The following is a 19,568-nucleotide window of genomic DNA, read 5'->3' as shown; positions in this document are numbered from 1 at the left end:
GCATGTACCAGTATGTCATTCTCTTCATGGCTGAATAATATTCCATTATAGGGATATCACATTTTGTTTATACATTTATCAGTTGATGGACACTGAGATTGTTTTTACTTTTTGGCTATTATGAATAATGTTGCTGTGAATATTTGTGGACAAGTTTTGTGTGGACAGATGTTTTCATTTCTTTCGGGTAGATATCCAGGAATAGAGCTGCTTGGTCATGTGATAACTCTATGTTTAGCTTTTTTGAGAAACTGCCAAACTGTTCTCCAAAGTGGCTGCACCATTTCACATTCCCACCAGTAATGTACAGTAATGTACAAGTATTACAGATTCTTCATATCCTCATCCATACTTGTTGTCTGTGTTTCTAAATATAGCCATCCCGGTGAGCATAAAGTAATAATCAAATTTTCAAGCTTAATTGTTTGCTATGGATATCCAAGCAAACCTATCCTGATGCAGTTAGCCATCAAAATCATCATGACTGAGAAATCAAGCTGATAAAGTTTTTTAAAAAGTGATCTTTTTTCTCCAAAATTATAATAAGCCTTTTAAAAATATTCTTAATTTCATCTTGGACAGGTTTCATAGCTTTCCCGATATTTTCTGAGAAGTTATTAAAAGCCCAAGTCTCTTAATCATTTCTATCTCAAATGTGATTTAAATTTCGTCTCCTCCCTACCCTATTCTCCTGGACACCTCTGACTCTTACATGGGGAGATCTGAAGTGAGCAGAGAAATATGGTTTATTCCCTCACTGTCATTCCCCACTACTCCCCTCCTGGGACTGGGGGCAAGGCAGAAAGATTGGTGAATTACAAAGATACTGCTGTTGTTCCTGATAATGGATTCACTTAATCCACTTGCCCCATAGAGTAGGTACTATTATTATCCGTACATTACAGATGAGAAACCAGGGGCATGGAGAGGCTGAATTACTAGGTTAAGTAACTCAACTAGAGGCATACAGTTTGTCAGCGGCAGAGCCAGGATTCAAACCCAGGTGGTCTGGATCCCAAAATCTGTGCTTTTAATCATTGTCTTGGATTTGGAAAAGGACAAATATCACTTAGTTATAAACTAAGCAGTTTTGTCTCATCATGGTGAGTCATGGGGAGGTATCCAGCTCCAACTTAGGTTGGCTATTCTCTGTGGAGCATTTAACAATGGTTTGTCCCACTCAACATCCTGTAAAAGCTCCCGGAGTGAACTAGTACAAACACAAAGGCCGAAGTGTTAAGACATGACCCGGAAGTGGAAAAGACAGTGACACACAGTTGTGGATGGTGCAAGATAATTCGAGGGAGGGCAGTGTTTCAAGAAGTGTTTCCGAGAGCATCAACGCTTGCCTGAAGGCCAAGGGAGGTGGCAGAGAAGATAACTGCGGGAACAAGGAAACTCAGCCACTAACAATGGCATCCAAGAATACAGGGTTTCAGGTACATTTTAGAAAAGATGATTAAACAGACATAAAGAGTGATGTGTGGAGATTATAATCAAGTAGCTGAAGGGGAATATGTAGAGGGTGCTTCATTTTCCAAGTGAAAGAAGAATGAAATTGTTCACTCGTTTGGAGGTTGGTTATCCACAATCACAGATGACAGTAACAGCTTCTGGCCCTCATGCATTAAGAGCGTTCCAGATATTCTCTTTGTAGATTCACAAATGCTCAGAGACTAAATTCTATTTATTATAATCTTTGTTTTCCAGGTGCAGTTTAGAAACTTGGCAAAGGTCCAGAGAAAACTATAACTCGAAAAAAATATATGCACCCGACATTCATTGGAGCACTATTACATTTGCCAAAACATGGAAGCATCCTAAATGTCCACTGACAGATGAATGGATGAAGAAGACATGGCATCTATATATAATGAAATATTACTCAGCCATTAGAAAGAATTAAATAATGCCATTTGAAGCAACATGGATGGACCTAGAGATTATCATACTAAGTGAACTGAGTCAGAGAAAGGCAAATATAAATGTACCACTTACATGGGGAATCTAAAAAAAATGGTACAAATGAACTTATTTACAAAACAGAAGCAGACTCACAGACATAGAAAGCAAACGTGGTTATCAAAGGAGAAAGGTTGTGAGGAGGGATAAATTAGAAATTTGGCAGTAACATATATATACTACTATATATAAAACAGATAAAACGACAAGGACCCACTGTATAGCACAGAGAACTCTACTCAATTTTTTAATAACTTATATGGGAAAAGAATCTGAAAAAGAATATATATATATGAATCATTTTACTATTATCCTGAAACTAACACAACATTGTAAATTATACTTCAATTTTAAAAAACAGAAACTTGATGAAGGGTCTATGACTGGTAGGACAAGCTATTGATGTCCCCATCCACATTCTCACACATTTTATTATCTCAACTCTCAGCAGGAAGGTCTGTGGGGGCTAAAAGAGAGGAAGAGTTTAAAATAGCCATTTTGAAGACCTGCCAAGGAGAAATGCAGAGAAGGCTTGTCAAGCACGGGTGAGAGCAAAGTTGAAGTGAACAGCAGCTCATGGGGGCTGGGTCTTTATGGTTATGTGAGTCTCAGATCCTTTGGGGCAGGTGGGGGCAGGAATGGGGAAAGCAGAGGACAGCAGAGGTGGGTTTGGATATTGTTACAGGTGTGAAAGGAGACCAGTGGGTGAGATGCCCAAGATGACAGAAAAGGCAGCCCTGAAACAATGACCAAAGGCCACCTACTGGATCCCCACTAAGCTCCCTATGGTCTTGGTGGCCACTGTAAAGATGACTTACTGAGTGTCCATGCATTGATATCCTGTGAAGGCATACACTTTTCCCATCAGAATCCCCACTCTATACTATCAAGTGAAAATTTCTCTCCCTGCAATGAGTTACCAAGGACTACACTTTGCTACTTTCCCCCATTTGCTGGAATCATGTCAATAATTGATACATTTGTATCAGTGAATTCAAAGTCATGGCTCTGGTTTCAATCACTTACACACTGTGCATAGGGTGGAGTACATCATGAGAAACGCTGGGCTGGAAGAAGCACAAGCTGGAATCAAGATTGTCAGGAGAAATATCAATAACCTCAGATATGCAGATGACACCACCCTTATGGTAGAAAGTGAAGAAGAACTAAAAAGCCTCTTGATAAAAGTGAAAGAGGAGAGTGAAAAAGTTGGCTTAAAGCTCAACATTCAAAAAACGATCATGGCATCTGGTCCCATCACTTCAAGGGAAGTAGATGGGGAAACAGTGGAAACAGTGTCAAAATTTGGGGGGGGGGTGCTCCAAAATCACTGCAGATGGTGACCGCAGCCATGAAATTAAAAGACGCTTACTCCTTGGAAGAAAAGTTATGACCAACCTAGATAGCATATTCAAAAGCAGAGATATTACTTTGCCAACAAAGGTCCGTCTAGTCAAGGCTCTGGTTTTTCCAGTGGTCATGTATGGATGTGAGAGCTGGACTATAAAGAAAGCTGAGTGCTGAAAAATTGATGCTTTTGAACTGTGGTGTTGGAGAAGACTCTTGAGAGTCCCTTGGACTGCAAGGAGATCCAACTAGTCCATCCTAAGGGAAATCAGTCCTGGGTGTTCATCGGAAGGACTGATACTAAAGCTGAAACTCCAATACTTGGCCACCTCATGCAAAGTGTTGACTCACTGGAAAAGACTCTGATGCTGGGAGGGATTGGGAGCAGGAGGAGAAGGGGACGACAGAGGATGACATGGCTGGATGGCATCACCAACTTGATGGACATGAGTTTGAGTAAACTCCGGGAGTTGGTGATAGACAGGGAGGCCTGGCGTGCTGCGATTCATGGGGTTGCAAAGAGTTGGACACAACTGAGCTACTGAACTGAACTAAACTGATAGGGTGGTCATTTAGAGCCAGTGGCTGGTTTAGCTTTGACATTATGGGCTAAAAAGCTGAGAAACTTGGAAATGAATCTGAGGGCTTCACAGTCATGGTCTAGAACCTGCCACATCTGAGCACCAGCCCTCCTATCTAACTGGTGATTCCCTTTTTAAGGCTCCTCCTCTAAAAAGGACATCTTCCATCCTTCCTTTCAGCCCCTGGGCCCTTGTTTTTTTCCTGCCCTAAGCTCTATCTCAAGCTCCAAGAGCCAGGAAACCATCTGTTTGTTCTTTTGGAGATGTCTCCTCAGTACTGTCCCAAGGCTAGAAGTCTCCCAGAATGAAGGTTCAGACAAAAGGAGAGACAAAAGAAGATTTTAAGAAGTGGTCAATGTGGACTAGAATGAGCACATCCTTTCCCAATGGTCTGGACCACTGAAGGCTCCTGTACCTTTCTTTCTTAAACCCTAGTCAGAAGGAGTGGAGAGGGCCCACAAAACACATTGAAATAGAATTTCCTCAGACATGGGTAAAGAGGCTCAGAGAAGATGAATAAAATTCTAGGAAATAAAAATATGAGTTTTCTGGTATCCAAGAGTTTGTAGTCAAATTAATGTCCTTCATAGATTAATGCAAATATATTCAAGTTATCTTCCAGGTTAAGAATACTTTTTTTTAACTTCTTCAACTGCTATAAAGATCTTCATTGTCTATCACTCTGAACACTTATGAATATTCAGTTTATAAGTCTAAGGTTTCTTTTCCATGAAATACAACCACACTGCATAGCCTTTCTCACTAGCACACACTATCCTCCTTTCTTTCACATGATGTTTTCTTATTTGAATAAGTATGAAAATTATTTCTAGGAATTAGCCATAAATTGCAAAAGAGGTTTTGTCTAATTCCCATTTTTCTGATATAAAACAAAGATGTTATTTTGAAAAAAGTACAAATCTATGAACTTTCCCTCAAATTTTGCCATTACAAAATCCCAGTTGAAGACATTTTCAGGACATAATGGAATTATTAGAACAACATATTGGCTGAAATTTACTGAGTATGCAATAAGTGTTTTGAATGAGTGAGACTATTCTGAATGAGTGAGACTATTCTATGATCTCATATAGTGAAAACTTACGTAATAAGAAAAATCCTTCTTTTTAGTCACAACACAAACACACACCTGTTCCTAAAACTGTTTCTGCCAGATGAAGCCTGAAAAATACTTTTGTGATGAGTTACATAATGCTCAATAATTTTCACCAGGAATAATGATCTGAATACCCACAACACTGCAAAATGTATGTACATATAAAGGTATGTATATTTGAATTCCTAAATTCAGCCAAATGAGAAGTGTTCTTAAGATGATTTTTTTAAGTTCCATTATCCTGTTCAAGGATCTATTTTGTAGCCATAAAATGTTGTAGATTGTTCACTTGTCTCCAACTATAATGTTTATATCCCAATCTTTTATTATCTCATAAAATTTAATACTGAATGAAAAAAATCTTCCTTTAAGAATTCTCTTTTTCTCAGCTATAAAACTTGCATTTCAGCCTCAATGTCCATGTCTACCATATGTGATTTTCCAGACTCTGTCCTTGTTACAATTCCAGTCATATTATTGCCTTAGTGTATTTTTGCCAACCATGTTCATGTTTTGACTTTCCAATGAAAGGATAATTTTATCTGCTGTTCAACTGCACAGATTGAAAACATAAGGCGGCAGAGGTGGGCAAAAAGGAAATAGGAAATAATGCCTCTGAACTAAAATAATGCATCTTTCCTGGACCTTCTCACCCCTCCACCTTTAATGAACCCCAGGTGTCAATGGGACATCCAGCAACTTAAAATATATACGTGAGGAGGATAAGAACTTTTCAGTTCAGTTTTCATTCCAATCCCAAAGAAGAGCAATGCCAAAGAATGTTCAAACTCACACAATTACACTCATTTCACATGCTAGCAAGGTAATGCTCAAAATCTCTCAAGCTACACTTCAACAGTATGTGAACCGAGAACTTCCAGATATTCAAGCTGGATTTAGAAAAGGCAGAGGAACCAGAGATCGAATTGTCAATATCCGCTGGATCATAGCAAAAGCAAGAGAATTCCAGAAAAATATCTACTTCTGCTTCATTGACTAAACTAAAGCCTTCGAGTGTGTGGATCACAACAAACTATGGAAAATTCTTAAAGAGATAGGAATACCAGACCATCTTACCTGCCTCCTGATGCATGTAGGTCAAGAAGAAACATTAGAACCAGACATGGAACAATGGACTGGTTCCAAATTGGGAAAAGAGTATGTCAGTGCTGTGTACTGTCACCCTGCTTATTTAACTTATATGCAGAGTATATCATGTGAAATGCTGCACTGGATGAAGTGCAAGCTGGAATCCAGACTGCCATGAGAAATATCAATAACTTCAGATATGCAGATGGAAGTGAAAGAGGAAGTTGCTCAGTTGTATCCGACTCTTTGCAACTCCATGGATTATACAGTCCATGGAACTCTCCAGGCCAGAATATTGGAGTGGGCAGCCTTTCCCTTCTCCAGGGGATCTTTCCAATTCAGGGATTAAACCCAGGTCTCCTCCTAATGTGAGAAAGTGAAGAGAAACTAAAGAGCCTCTTAATGAAGGTGAAAGAGGAGAGTGAAAAATTGGGCTTAAAACTCAACGTTCAAAAAACAAAGATCATGGCATCCAGTCCCATTGCTTCATTGCGAATAGATAGGAAAACAATGGAAACAGTGACAGACTTTATTTTCTTGGGCTCCAAAGTCACTGCCGATGGTGACTGCAGCCATGAAATTCAAAGATTCTTGTTCCTTGGAAGAAAAGCTATGACAAACCTAGATAGTATATTAGAAAGCAGAGACATCACTTTGCTGACAACGGTCCATATAGTCAAAGCTATGGTTTTTCCAGTAGTCCTCTACAGATGAGAGAGTTAGACTATAAGGACGACTGAGATTCTTTATGAAGACTGAGCTTCGAAAAACTGATGCTTTCAAACTGTGGTGCTAGAGAAGACTCTTAGAGTCCCTTGGATTCCAAGATCGAACCAGTCAGTCCTAAAGGAAAACAACCCTGAATTTTCATTAGGAGAACTGATGCTGAAGCTTAAGCTCCAATACTTTGGCCACCTGATGGGAAAAGCCAATTTATTGGAAAAGACCCTGATGCTGGGAAAGATTGAGGGCAGAAGGAAAAGGGGGTGACAGAGGAGGAGATGGTTGGATGACATCACTGACTCAATGGACATGAGTTTGAGTCAGCTCTGGGAGATAGTGAAGGACAGGGAAGGCTGGTGTGCCGCCTTCGATGGGGTCACAAAGAATTGGACACAAGTGAGTGACTGAACAACAAACAACAAAGAATTTTTCAAGTAACTGTTTAGAAATAGCCCAAATTTTCCAAGGAGACACTGGAGGTGTAATTGTGAGCAACAAGTTATAACCTACAGGAAACTTGAGAGGTTGTGAGACAGTTGTGTTCAAGAAACTTTAAAGAGTTTGAACAAACAGTAATTTTAAAAACATTCATCTGTAAATATCTAGATTGGGTGCAGAATGAATTGAGGGGTATTTACTACATCTCTTCCTTACCATTTGATGTAATCTTTGAATGTATTGGGTTGGCCAAAAAGTTGTATTGTATAATATTGTATGGAAATAGCTGAACAAACTTCTTGGTCAACCCAGTGTTATAAAAGTAATTCTTGTTCACAGTTGAGATGGGAAAATATAGGTAAAAAAAAACAAATGGAAATAAAAATCACTCCTTATTCCATCACCTAGCAGTAATCACTCACTGTTTTGACTTTTTCCTTTCTTTTTTAAAAATTATTTATTTTAATTGGAGGCTGATTACTTTACAATATTGTAGTGGTTTTTGCCATACATTGACATGACTTACTCTTTTCTATGTGCATGTCACTCACTTTTTTTCTTACCTGCTTTCCTCATTTAATAATATACCTTCAGTATTTTCTCACATGCTTATCCTTTGAAGATATGATTTTGAATGGTAGAATAATATTCCACCCTATAACTTCTATAGTAGATTTAAATGTCTAAATTTGAAATAGGATGTTTGCTATTTTTCATGATTATAAATAGTGTTACAATAAACATCTTTGTGCAAGAATCTTTATTTACATCTGATTATTTCCTCAAAATAGAATTCTGAAGAGTCAAGTGGCATAAACTGATTTCAGACTTTTGATTTATATAGTCTAATTGTCCATCAGAGAATTTATACTGGCTACTGGCTGTATGTGTGGGCCTTTCCAACCTCATTCTTGCATCATGAGGTCGTACAGTTAAAACATTTTACTAGTTTAATGGATGCAAACGGTGTCTCATCATTTGCTCATTCTTTTACGAACTGTTTGTTTTCTGCCCATTTTTCTTTTGAGCTGTTTCTTCCTGTTATTAATTTTTAAGAGCGATCTTTTTCTAAAAATTTTGAAGAGCAAACCTTTTCATGTCACACCTGCTACAATCAACCTGTCATCTTTAGCCTGTCCATTTTTCTTACACTATTTCTAGTGCACAGTTTTGAAACTTCATGTAGTCCAATAATCTAAGCATAGGTATATACAATGGCTTCCCTGGTGGCTCAGGTGGTAAAGAATCTGCCTGCAGTGCAGGAGACCCAGGTTCAATCCCTGGGTCAGGAAGGAGAAGGGAATGGCAGCCACTCCAGTATTCTTGCCTGGAGAATTCCATGGACAGAGGAGCCTGGTAGGCTGCAGTCTATGAAGTTACAAAGAGTCAGACACAACTGAGCAACTCGCACCTGCACAGGCATATATAATAAATACATATAATTACACTTTTCACACACATGTCCACATCTACCTTGTTTCTCCCTTTCCTTTTTTGTACCTAAAAAGGACCTTTGCTTACTGTCTCTCATTTGCTTACTGTCTCTCATTTGCTTACTGTCTTGCTTAAGATGAAGTCTAAACTCCATGAGGCTAGGTATTATACCCACCACTATGCACCCTGATGTTTAGCCCTACACCTAGCATGTAATAAGGACTCATTAATGTTGACTGGATGAATGGAAGAATACAGTCCACCTGGCCAAGATGCATTCAAACCAGTCTTTCCGCCCTGTGTTTTGCGAATGGATATCGCTAGTGTGGCAGGAGTGAGAGGTGGGGAGGGGACCTGAAGAGCGAAGCACTGTGAGAGAGCACTTCACCTGCCTCCAAAAGCAGTATCTGCATAGTTGAAGGGTAAAAGCCAATTTTCTGGCCTCTGGGCTGAACAGAGAGAGGCATGCATATATCCTGCTATGTTTTAGCTGCGAAAAGTTTTTTTTTAATTTGCATAGTCATGACCTCTTTTATAAGAAAGATGATATGCGGTCTTAAGTCTCCGGACTATGCATTGTTATCACTTATGTTTGATCTTTAATGTAATGTACAATTCACAACAAATATATGTGTATAATTTGTAACCAAAAGCCAAATATAACTATGGTATCTATTTGTTCATAGGCATGAAGGAGGCAGGATATCCATCATAATTAATGCAATAAAATCAATAGTCATTAAGCTCAATTTCAGAAAAAGCACATTCATTTGTAAGAAGATTCTTGGCAATTTGATAATTTGAAACAGGCCAGTTGGAAGTTACCATGGCAATACCTGTAAGAAGTGTTTACTAAATCAATTAACAAATTTCAGAGAGAATCCTTAAGATACAGATTATTAGATAATTTTTAAGCTTTCTCCAAAGACTTAAAAAACATTTAGGGTACTGACATGCTAATTTTTTAAAATGTAATCTATCCATGAGGGCAAAAGAATTTTGAAAAGTAACATTCTCCTAAACCTAAGTGACTCGGTAGCCCAAATACTCTTTACTTTAATATTGTTGATATAAAATAATAGGTAATTCATTTCCATAGAAGCATATTTAAAAGATGGAAAATAGTATATAATATACAGTGAACTCTCTTCTTCCCTCCCATCTCACAGACCCCAGTTGGGCTCCCCTTGGCATCAAGCAAAGACTATTATTTGGCTGTACTTACAGAGACATTCTGTGCATATTCAAACATATTTGTCAATTGCATATATTAACATAAATTGTAGTGTACTATACATAGTTATTTGCAACTTGCTTTTTGCACTCTGTTTTGGAGATTATCCCATTCAGAGAGATTTTGCTTCTCTTCTTCACGTCTAGGAAGTATACCATTATGCAGAATACTATAATTTAGCTGGTCTCTGTGAATGAATTTCTTAGCCTGAATTCTCCAGACGCAGAGCCCAAGATGCGGGTTCATGTGCAAGTGATTCCTTGAAAAGTATTTTCAAAAGAAACCTATACAGAAGCCAGGGAGAGATATGGCTGGGGAAGAAGCTAAGGTATGATGTTAGTCATATCTAACCTCAGCCTGATCTCCCGGGGAACTGTGTGTGCACAGCACCAGCAAAAAGCACTGAGCTTTTGTCCCACTATATATATATATAATATATATATACATATATATATATATATAATAAAATATATATATATATATATATATATATCAAACATTGACTTTGGGCTCCATCCAGGGGTAGCCTTCCAGCCATTTCCAGGTAAAAGGGTCCTAGTCAGTTGAGAATAATTCTCTGGAAAGGCGTGTGGCTATACACCATTAGAGTAGCTGAAGATGGATATTCTAGCTCAGAAAAGGTGATCTAGCTGGGGCACCACACAGACATCACGTCCCTTCCAATTTTACAAGTACAAGCAATGCTGATTTCCTCATAGACACAGCCTTTGTATATGTGTTGTTGCCACTGAAGTGATCAATGCCTAGAAGTGGAATAACTGAGTTAAAAGCAATAAACACTTACAAATTGTGGTAGATAGTCCCAAATTGCTCTCCAATTTACCCTCCTACCCAAAACATGTGAGCGTTTCCGTCTTCTCCCGCTCTTGCTGAAAATATATTACTAAATATTTCATCTTTGTCATTCTGACAGAAAACGGCATCTTGTTGCAATTTTTCTTACTAAGTGAAGCTTTGAACGTATTTTAGTATGTTTCAAAACTATTTTTATTTATTTTTTGTGAACTGCCTGCTTATGTCCTTTGCCCATGTTTCCATTTAGCTATTGGTCTTTTTTTTTTTTAACTGATTCCTGAGTGCTCTTCACATTAATGTCATTAGCCCTTTCTTGTGGGAAAAAAATATATACATACTCGACTTTTTAGTTTGCTCAGGGTATTTTGTAAGAAAATGTAAAATATTTTAATAATTTATGTATTATTCTTTTTAACACCATCTCAGTTTTATGTCAAACTTCCAAAGGCTTCACAATTATAAAAAAGCCTTCAGTGTTTTTTTTAATTGACATTTATGATTTTATTTTTTACACTTAAACCTTTGATCCAGCTGGGATTTATGATGATGTAAGGAGTAAAGGAAGGTTCCAACCTGAAAAATATTTTTTTCCAGATGGCATCACATTTGTCCTAACATCATGCCATAATTAATTAATCATTTCCTCACTAAAATGAAATGGTACCTTTATGGAGTAAGTCTCTCTGTTTGTTTGAGTGTATTACCAGACTCTTCTTTTTCAATGATGCCTCAATAATATACAGTTTAAATTAAGATTGTTTTATAATATATTTTAATATGTGGCGAGTGAGTCACAGATTATTGGTCTTCTTTTTTTAGAATGTTCACTACACTGGCAGATTTACCTTTTCTTTTATGCTTGAGGAACCTTTAGTGTTTCTTTGGCATTATTTTAATTTTATAGATTAATATTGAAAGAATGGGTACCTGCTAATATTGAGTACCCTTTTCCAGGAGGCATTTATTCAATTTAACTTTTGCATCCTTTAATCACGCTTTGAAAATTTCCTCATATAGATCTTAAATATTTTTGTTAAGTTTATTACTAGATAATTTATTTTTCATGCTGCTGTTACAAATGAGATTTTTCTCATAATATCCTCTACCTTGTTGTTGTCTGTGTTTCTCCTTTCCAATTCTATAAAAAAAATGTCTATAAGTGAGGTGGATTGGCATTTTCCAGAATTCTGAATTAAGGAGCAATTGTGTATAACACATAAGAAAATTATCTGGACTTAATTTAAGAAGCAACTGTGTGTGATACATAAAAATTATTTTTCTTAGACACTATTTCTTTCCTTTAGAGACATATTTAGAGAAATAAACACATGAGAAATTTTCACATTTTTTTATTCTAACAAAAGAGAAGATTTAAAGTATTCATCTGAGCACCATGGTGTAACCTGTACATAACTTCTAGCATACAAGTTCTCTTAGTGTTTTGAGGAAAGTTACATAAATTCATTTATGTGTTTATTTAATCATTCATGCAGGCAGTACTTGAATACCTACTAGCTGTTAGGATCTGGGAATACTTGGAACAAGACAGCCAAACTCTTGCTGTCATAGAACATACATTTTAGTTGTGGAGTAAGGATCGGGGGGTGGGAAGAAGAAAGAATAAAAAATAAGCAAGGTAAACAAATTCATTCACAATAAAATACCATATAGTGGTAGGTGATATGCAACAAATAAAACAAGTTGTTGTGATAAGGAATGGAGGAAAAATGGATAGGAAGGGAGATATTTTAGATGACAAGGTGAAGGAAGACTCTTTGAAGAAGGGATATTTGAACTGAAGCCTGAGTATTATGAAGGTGTCAAATGCAAAAGGCCTAGGCCATGAGAAAGACTGGGTATCTGAGGACAGAAAGGCCACTGCAGCTGGAGTTGGTGAAGCAGAGAAGGGTGGAGTGACACATACTGGGGTCAGAGACACAGCGGGGGCCAGATCACCAAGGCCCTTATATGCCGTGCATAGCGCACACTGTTAGTTTCTTACCCAACATCCGCCCCTCCTCCCTCCATTCTGAAAGAACTCCAGTGTCTACACCAGCTCCTGTTCCACACGGCATGCCCTTGGTGCCATCCGTTAGTCCCAGATGCTCACATGTCTTATGATACAGTGGCAGGTTTTCTCTCTCCTCCTTACTGAGGACAGAAGCATGTAGCCCAGTGAGTGGTTGGCAGCCATCTCCTGATAAGGAAATAAATCGACTTTAAAATGAGACCAACACTTTCTCAGGGTTTCTGGGCTCTGAGATAGAAAGAAGCTGGATCTTAGAAGACACCCTTGGACCGTCACGGACCTCCAGATTTATAACACAATACATTTTCTTATCACTTAGAGCTACATTAGTCAACTTTTTATTTACTTGCAGCCAAAAGCATCCAAACATGTATACAATGGTAAGGAACTGGGATTTTTACCTATCTACAATGGAAAAATCATGAAATCATTTTAAGGATAAAGTCATGCTCTCACCTTTATCTTCTAAAAAAAATCACTCTAGCTGCTGTGTAGAAATGGATTACAGCCGGCCAAGAGTGGAAGAAGGTGCTAGTTATACAGATGGGTTCACCCAAACAGGTGAACAAGTGTGGTAGCAGGAGAGACTAGGAGAAGTAAACAGAATAAGGATATGTATTTTTGCTATGTTTCATCAAAGGACAACACTAGTGTTTATTAAAGCAGTGTATGATATCAAGCAAGGGATTCAGGTCAAGTCATGTAAGCCTCAATTTCCTCATTCATGAAAGAGAGATGATGCTCTATATACCACACTGTTAAAAAAATCATACATGCTAAAGGAATAATAAGCCTATACCAAACATTACCTAAAGTATCCAAGAGGGTTGAAGATTAGTGACCTTCAGTACAGAATTATACAGTACTTTGTCACACTCTGACATAGGAGAAGGCAATGGCAAGCCACTCCAGTACTCTTGCCTAGAAAATCTCATGGATGGAGGAGCCTGGTGGGTTGCAGTCCATGGGGTCGCTACTAGTCGGACACAACTGAGCAACTTCAGTTTCACTTTTCACTTTCACGCATTGGAGAAGGAAATGGCAACCCACTCCAGTGTTCTTGCCTGGAGAATCCCAGGGACGGGGCAGCCTGGTGGGCTGCCGTCTATGGGGTCGCACAGAGTCAGACACGACTGAAGCGACTTAGCAGCAGTAGCAGTGGGTCCATCTGGCATTTAATGTACATCTGTTTCTTTGTTCAATAACTTAAAATTTTTTTAGACTCACTTGGACCTAATATGAATGCAATATACCATAAGAATGCAATATACCTTACTTTTATTAGTATAACAAAAACCAGCCAATATTATTTTTCCCTGGGCATTTTTTTTCCTATTTTTACTTTTAAAGCATTTGTCTTACAAATGGAGAATATTTCAGTGATACATGTCTCTAGAAATATTGGCTCAGTCTCCCAATTTGAAAAAAAAAAAAAGTGAGCATATGGTTTATACAATTCACTGCAAGTAAAAACTCTTCCTTATGCTATTTCACATATTATTTTATCCTCGCCTGAGGATTAAAGTTCACAGAAAACTGGTTTACAAAGACGTGATCTATCTTTACAAGCTGAGTAACAAGGTGGAAAGATGGCACAAATATACCCAAACTGCTGCTGCTAAGTCGCTTCAGTCATGTCCGACTCTGTGCGACCCCATAGATGGCAGCCCACTAGGCTCCTCTGTCTCTGGGGTTCTTCAGGCAAGAACACTGGAGTGGGTTGCCATTTCCTTCTCCAATGCATGAAAGTGAAAAGTGAAAGTGAAGTCGCTTAGTTGTGCCGACTCTTAGCGACCCCATGGACTGCAGCCTACCAGGCTCCTCCGTCCATGGGATTTTCCAGGCAAGAGTACTGGAGTGGGGTGCCATTGCCTTCTCCGATATACCTAAAAGTTGGATCCAATTCTACTGTGACTGCAATAAAACTATGAGGATCAAAGACTTAGAGGGAGTAAGGAAATGATAATGACGCAAAATAAATTAATTTGGGTTGAAATGACTAGTCACTCCCCACAGTTACCATGATACTTCAGTTTTCAAAACTTGCAAATTACTGCAAAACAGATCTTTGTATTTGGCTGCAATCAAAAGAACTTTATGTGTTTAATTTCAGGAGTATTATTTCAGAAGTCCAATCTACTTGCTCCTGGGTAAAGATAGAAATGGTACTGAGGAAAAAAAAAGAACATTCAGGAAAAAAAGTTTAATCATAGTTGAGAAGTTATATTATAGATATGTTTCTTGAGAATTAAAAATTACTTGAGACAAGTATGTGTGGCTAAAATTGAACTTGTAAATTTTTAGATTAATGAAACAGAGGTGGAGGTTACTCAAAAAACAGCACGTTTCCGTAGGATGAAGGGGACAGCAGCTAAGCTGAATTGGGATAAAGAAGAGGAAGGAAGTTTGATGTGATGACAAAATTATTAAAGTTTAAAGACTGAAGGATGATTTTGCTTTCGTTAAAGGTGGAGCAACAGAGACCAGATTTGCCCTTCTTTCCTAACCAACCAGAAAATCAAGTTTTCATACATTGGATAATAGGCAGCATGGAACTGTATTCTCTTGGAGAAGGATAACAGTGAAGGGAAGTCCTACTATTGCAACAGCTAACTGACTGTAGGCAGAATCCAAACAGAGCCTGAAGGTCTCACTGAGTAGAGGGGGCTAGGAGATCCAGAAAATATATAGAAACTGCTGAACAGAGTGCCACAGAGAAGGGAGCTGCAAATACATTGAGCACCAAAGGTCTACAGAGGGGTCATCTTCACTCTGGCTGAGTGCAGACCTGGCATTCCCAACAGAAAATGCTAAGCCAAGAAAAGAGCCACCAGAAAGAAATAGGAAGAGTAATTCTTGGGGATCACACAGAGCTATTGAATAGTTTTCTCCCACCAGGCAGAGTAGAAAGGCCTTGTGATATGTGGGCCTCAGGTAGAATACTCAGAAAGGTATTGCCTTAGCTCTGGGGCCAAATTAGCTCTAGACAAGATGTTATTCTAGATATACCCTTAAAACTCTTAAAATTAAGCCTCCAAATGAGGTTAGGAATAGAATTCCAACTGATTCCACATAATTTAAGTGTCAATACTATTTAAAGGCATATAACAAAATCCAGGAAGCAACAATAAAAATTTATCATGTCTGGCATCCAGTCAAAAATTACTAGGTATACAGTGCAGGAATATATAGCCCATCAGTTCAGTTCTTCAGTTGCTCAGTCGTGTTCGACTCTTTGTGACTCCATGAATCACAACACGCCAGGCCTCCCTGTCCATCACCATCTCCCAGAGTTCACTCAGACTCACGTCCATCAAGTTGGTGATGCCATCCAGCCATCTAATCCTCTATCATCCCCTTCTCCTCCTGCCCCCAATCCCTCCCAGCATCAGAGTCTTTTCCAATGAGTCAGCTTTTCGCATGAGGTGGCCAAAGTACTGAGTTTCAGCTTTAGCATCATTCCTTCCAAAGAACACCCAGGACTGATCTCCTTTAGAATGGACTGGTTGGATCTCCTTGCAGTCCAAGGGACCCTCAAGAGTCTTCTCCAACACCACAGTTCAAAAGCATCAATTCTTCAGCGCTCAGCCTTCTTCACAGTCCAACTCTCACATCCATACATGACTACTGGAAATACCATAGCCTTGACTAGACGGACCTTAGTTGGCAAAGTAATGTCTCTGCTTTTCAATATGCTATCTAGGTTGGTCATAACTTTTCTTCCAAGGAGTAAGCATCTTTTAATTCATGGCTGCAGTCACCATCTGCAGTGATTTTAGAGCCCCCAAAAATAAAGTCTGACACTGTTTCTCGTGTTTCCCCATCTATTTCCCATGAAGTGATGGGACCAGATGCCATGATCTTCGTTTATAGTCAAGAGAAAAATTAACCAAAGACTCAGTCTAGAAATGTCAGAGATTATGCATTTAGCAGTCAAGAAAGTTAAAACAGCTATCATAAATGTTTCCTTATTTCTCAAGAAAGTAGAGAAAAACTTGATTATGAGGAAGAGAAAAAAAATGGATAATATAAAAAAGGCCCAAATGGAATTTCTAGAGATAAAAAAAATGTTTAAAATGAAAAAATTTCACTGTATGGTTGAACATTAGACTAAACACTAGAAAAAAAATGAACAGTGAGTTGCAACCTATAACAATAAAAACTATCCAAAATAATGCATAAAATGAAAAAGACTGGGAAAAAATTAACCTGCCCTCAGCAATATGTAAAATAATATACATGTTAACAGAAAATCCTAAAAAAGAAGGAGAATAAATGAAAAAAAAAGACCAAATTTTTATCAAATTTGATGAAAACTCTAACCCTAGATTCACAAAGCTCAATGAACAAGAAGTAGAATAAACATTAAAAAAAATGAAAACAGAACAGAGCCATCATATTCAAGTTGCTAAAAACAGGTAAGAATTTTAAGAGAAAATCTTAAAAGCAGCCATAGAAGAAAGATATATTGCATACAGAGGAGCAAAGATATGAAAAGAGAAAATCTTAAAAGCAGTCACAGAAAGAAGACATATTACATACAGAGAATCAAAGATATAGCTGACATTTCATTAGGAGTTTATGAGGAAAGAAGACAATCAAACTCAATCTTTAAAGTATGGAGTGAGAAAAAGATCAATCTGGAATTCTTTATTGTTGGACATAGCTTTCAAAAATTAAGTTGGAGTACTTTTTAGACAAATGAAAGAAAATTGAATTCATTCTCAGATCTGCTCTGCAAGAAATATTTAGGGTGGAAAGGAAATACATTAGATGGATATCTGAATCTACAGACAACAGTAAAAAAAATCAATAGAAATGGGAAATGTGGATATATATAAAAATCTCTTCATTTTAATAATCTCTTAAAATAATTGAGTATTTAGAGAAAAATAACAACAACGTGTTATGGAATTCACATATTTAGGAGAAAATTATAGACAATAAATAGTGTAAAGATTGACAGTATAGTTTTCCAAAATATTATATTTGTGAACTGACATAATATTCTTTGAAAGTAGAATATGATAAGTCTATATGTTATAAACAGTAGATAACCTCACACACAAAAAAATTAAAGCAAAATATATAGCCAACACAGAAGATAAAATAGATTAATGAAAGTATCAGTTAATCCAAAAGATGGCAGGAAAAAAGGAAAAATAAAAACATATGGGTCCAATAGAAAATAAGTATCAAGATGGTAGATTTATACCAAACCATACTAATGCTTGAGTCTGGTGGGCTACAGTCCATGGGGTCGCAAAGAGTCAGATACAACTGAGCAACTGAGCACGTAACACCGATAATTAACACTAGCAATCCAAATACCTCAACTAAGAAGCAGAGATTGTCTCATTACTTTAAAAAAAAAGTAGGAACCAATTTTGCACAGTTAAAGAAGAAACTAGGTTAAATATATAAATAGAGGTTAAAAGTAAAATAATGGAGAAGATGTAATCCAAAAACACAAGCCTAAAGAAAACTGGAATGACTATATTAACAGCAGACAAAATAAACTTTACAATGAGGACTATTTATCAGGGAGGAAAAAAGGGATATTTTACAAGGATAAAGGGGTGAATTCAACAAAAAAACATAATATGAAATGTGTATATGGTAAATAATAAACTTTCAAAATACAGGAGTTCAAAACTTACAGAAATAAAAGAACAGACAAACCTACAGTTAGATTGATGATTTCAATGCTTCCCTCTCAAAAATTGATAGAATAGCTAAATAAGGGCAGTAATGATATAGAATACCTGAACATACTACTCATCACCTTGACTTAAATGACTTTTGTAGAACATACAACCCACTGGTAGCTGCTGCAGATTGGATGTCTGTATTTTCCACAAAGTGAAAGTGAAGTCGCTCAGTCATGTCCGACTCTTTGCGTCCCCATGGACAGTAGCCTGCACTAGGCTCCTACATCCATGGGATTTTCTAGGCAAGAGTACTGGAGTGTATTGCCATTTTTCCCACAAAGTCATATGTTAAAATTCTAACCACCAAGGTGATGGTATTAGGAGGTGGGTCTTTGGGAGGTGATTAGGTCATGAGAGCAGAGACCTCAGGAATGTAATCAGTGACCTTATAAAAGAAGCATGAGAAAGCTCGCTTGTCCCTTCCATAATGAGACGACACAGCAAGAAGTAGGATGCATGCAACCTGGAAGAGAGACTTTACCAGCACCCTGACCTTGGACTCCCAGTCCCCTAAACTGTGGGAAATAAATTTCTCTTGTTTATAAGCCACTCCGTCTGTGATGCTGTTACAAATAAAACTGAACTAATTTGAAATACACATTCTTTGCAAATACACATGAATCATTTACCAAAGATGTTATATGAGTGTGAGCTAACTTGCTTCAGCCATGTCCAACTCTTCATGACCCCGTGGACTGTAGCCTGCCAGGCTCCTCTGTCCATGGGATTCTCCAAGCAAGAATACTGGAGTGGGTTGCCATGTCCTCCTCCAGGGGCTCTTCCCAACCCAGGGACTAAACCCAAGTCTCTTATGTCTCCTGCATTGGCAGGTGGGTTCTTTACCACTAATGCCACCTGGGAAGCCCCAGATATGCTATACTTTGATCCACAAATGATATCTTAATATATTTTAATAAATCTATTTGACCATAATGAAATTAAATTAGAAATCATTATTAGAACATATTTTAAAGTCCCCAAATACTTGGAAATTAAGCAACACATTTCTAAATAACCCATGATTCAAAAGAGTAATCACAAAGAAAATTAGAAAATATTTAAAACTGAATGAAAATACAAACACAAT

Source organism: Capra hircus, chromosome 8 (assembly GCF_001704415.2).
Source record: "Capra hircus breed San Clemente chromosome 8, ASM170441v1, whole genome shotgun sequence".
Taxonomy (NCBI): Eukaryota; Metazoa; Chordata; class Mammalia; order Artiodactyla; family Bovidae; genus Capra; species Capra hircus.
This window is presented reverse-complemented; position numbering follows the sequence as displayed.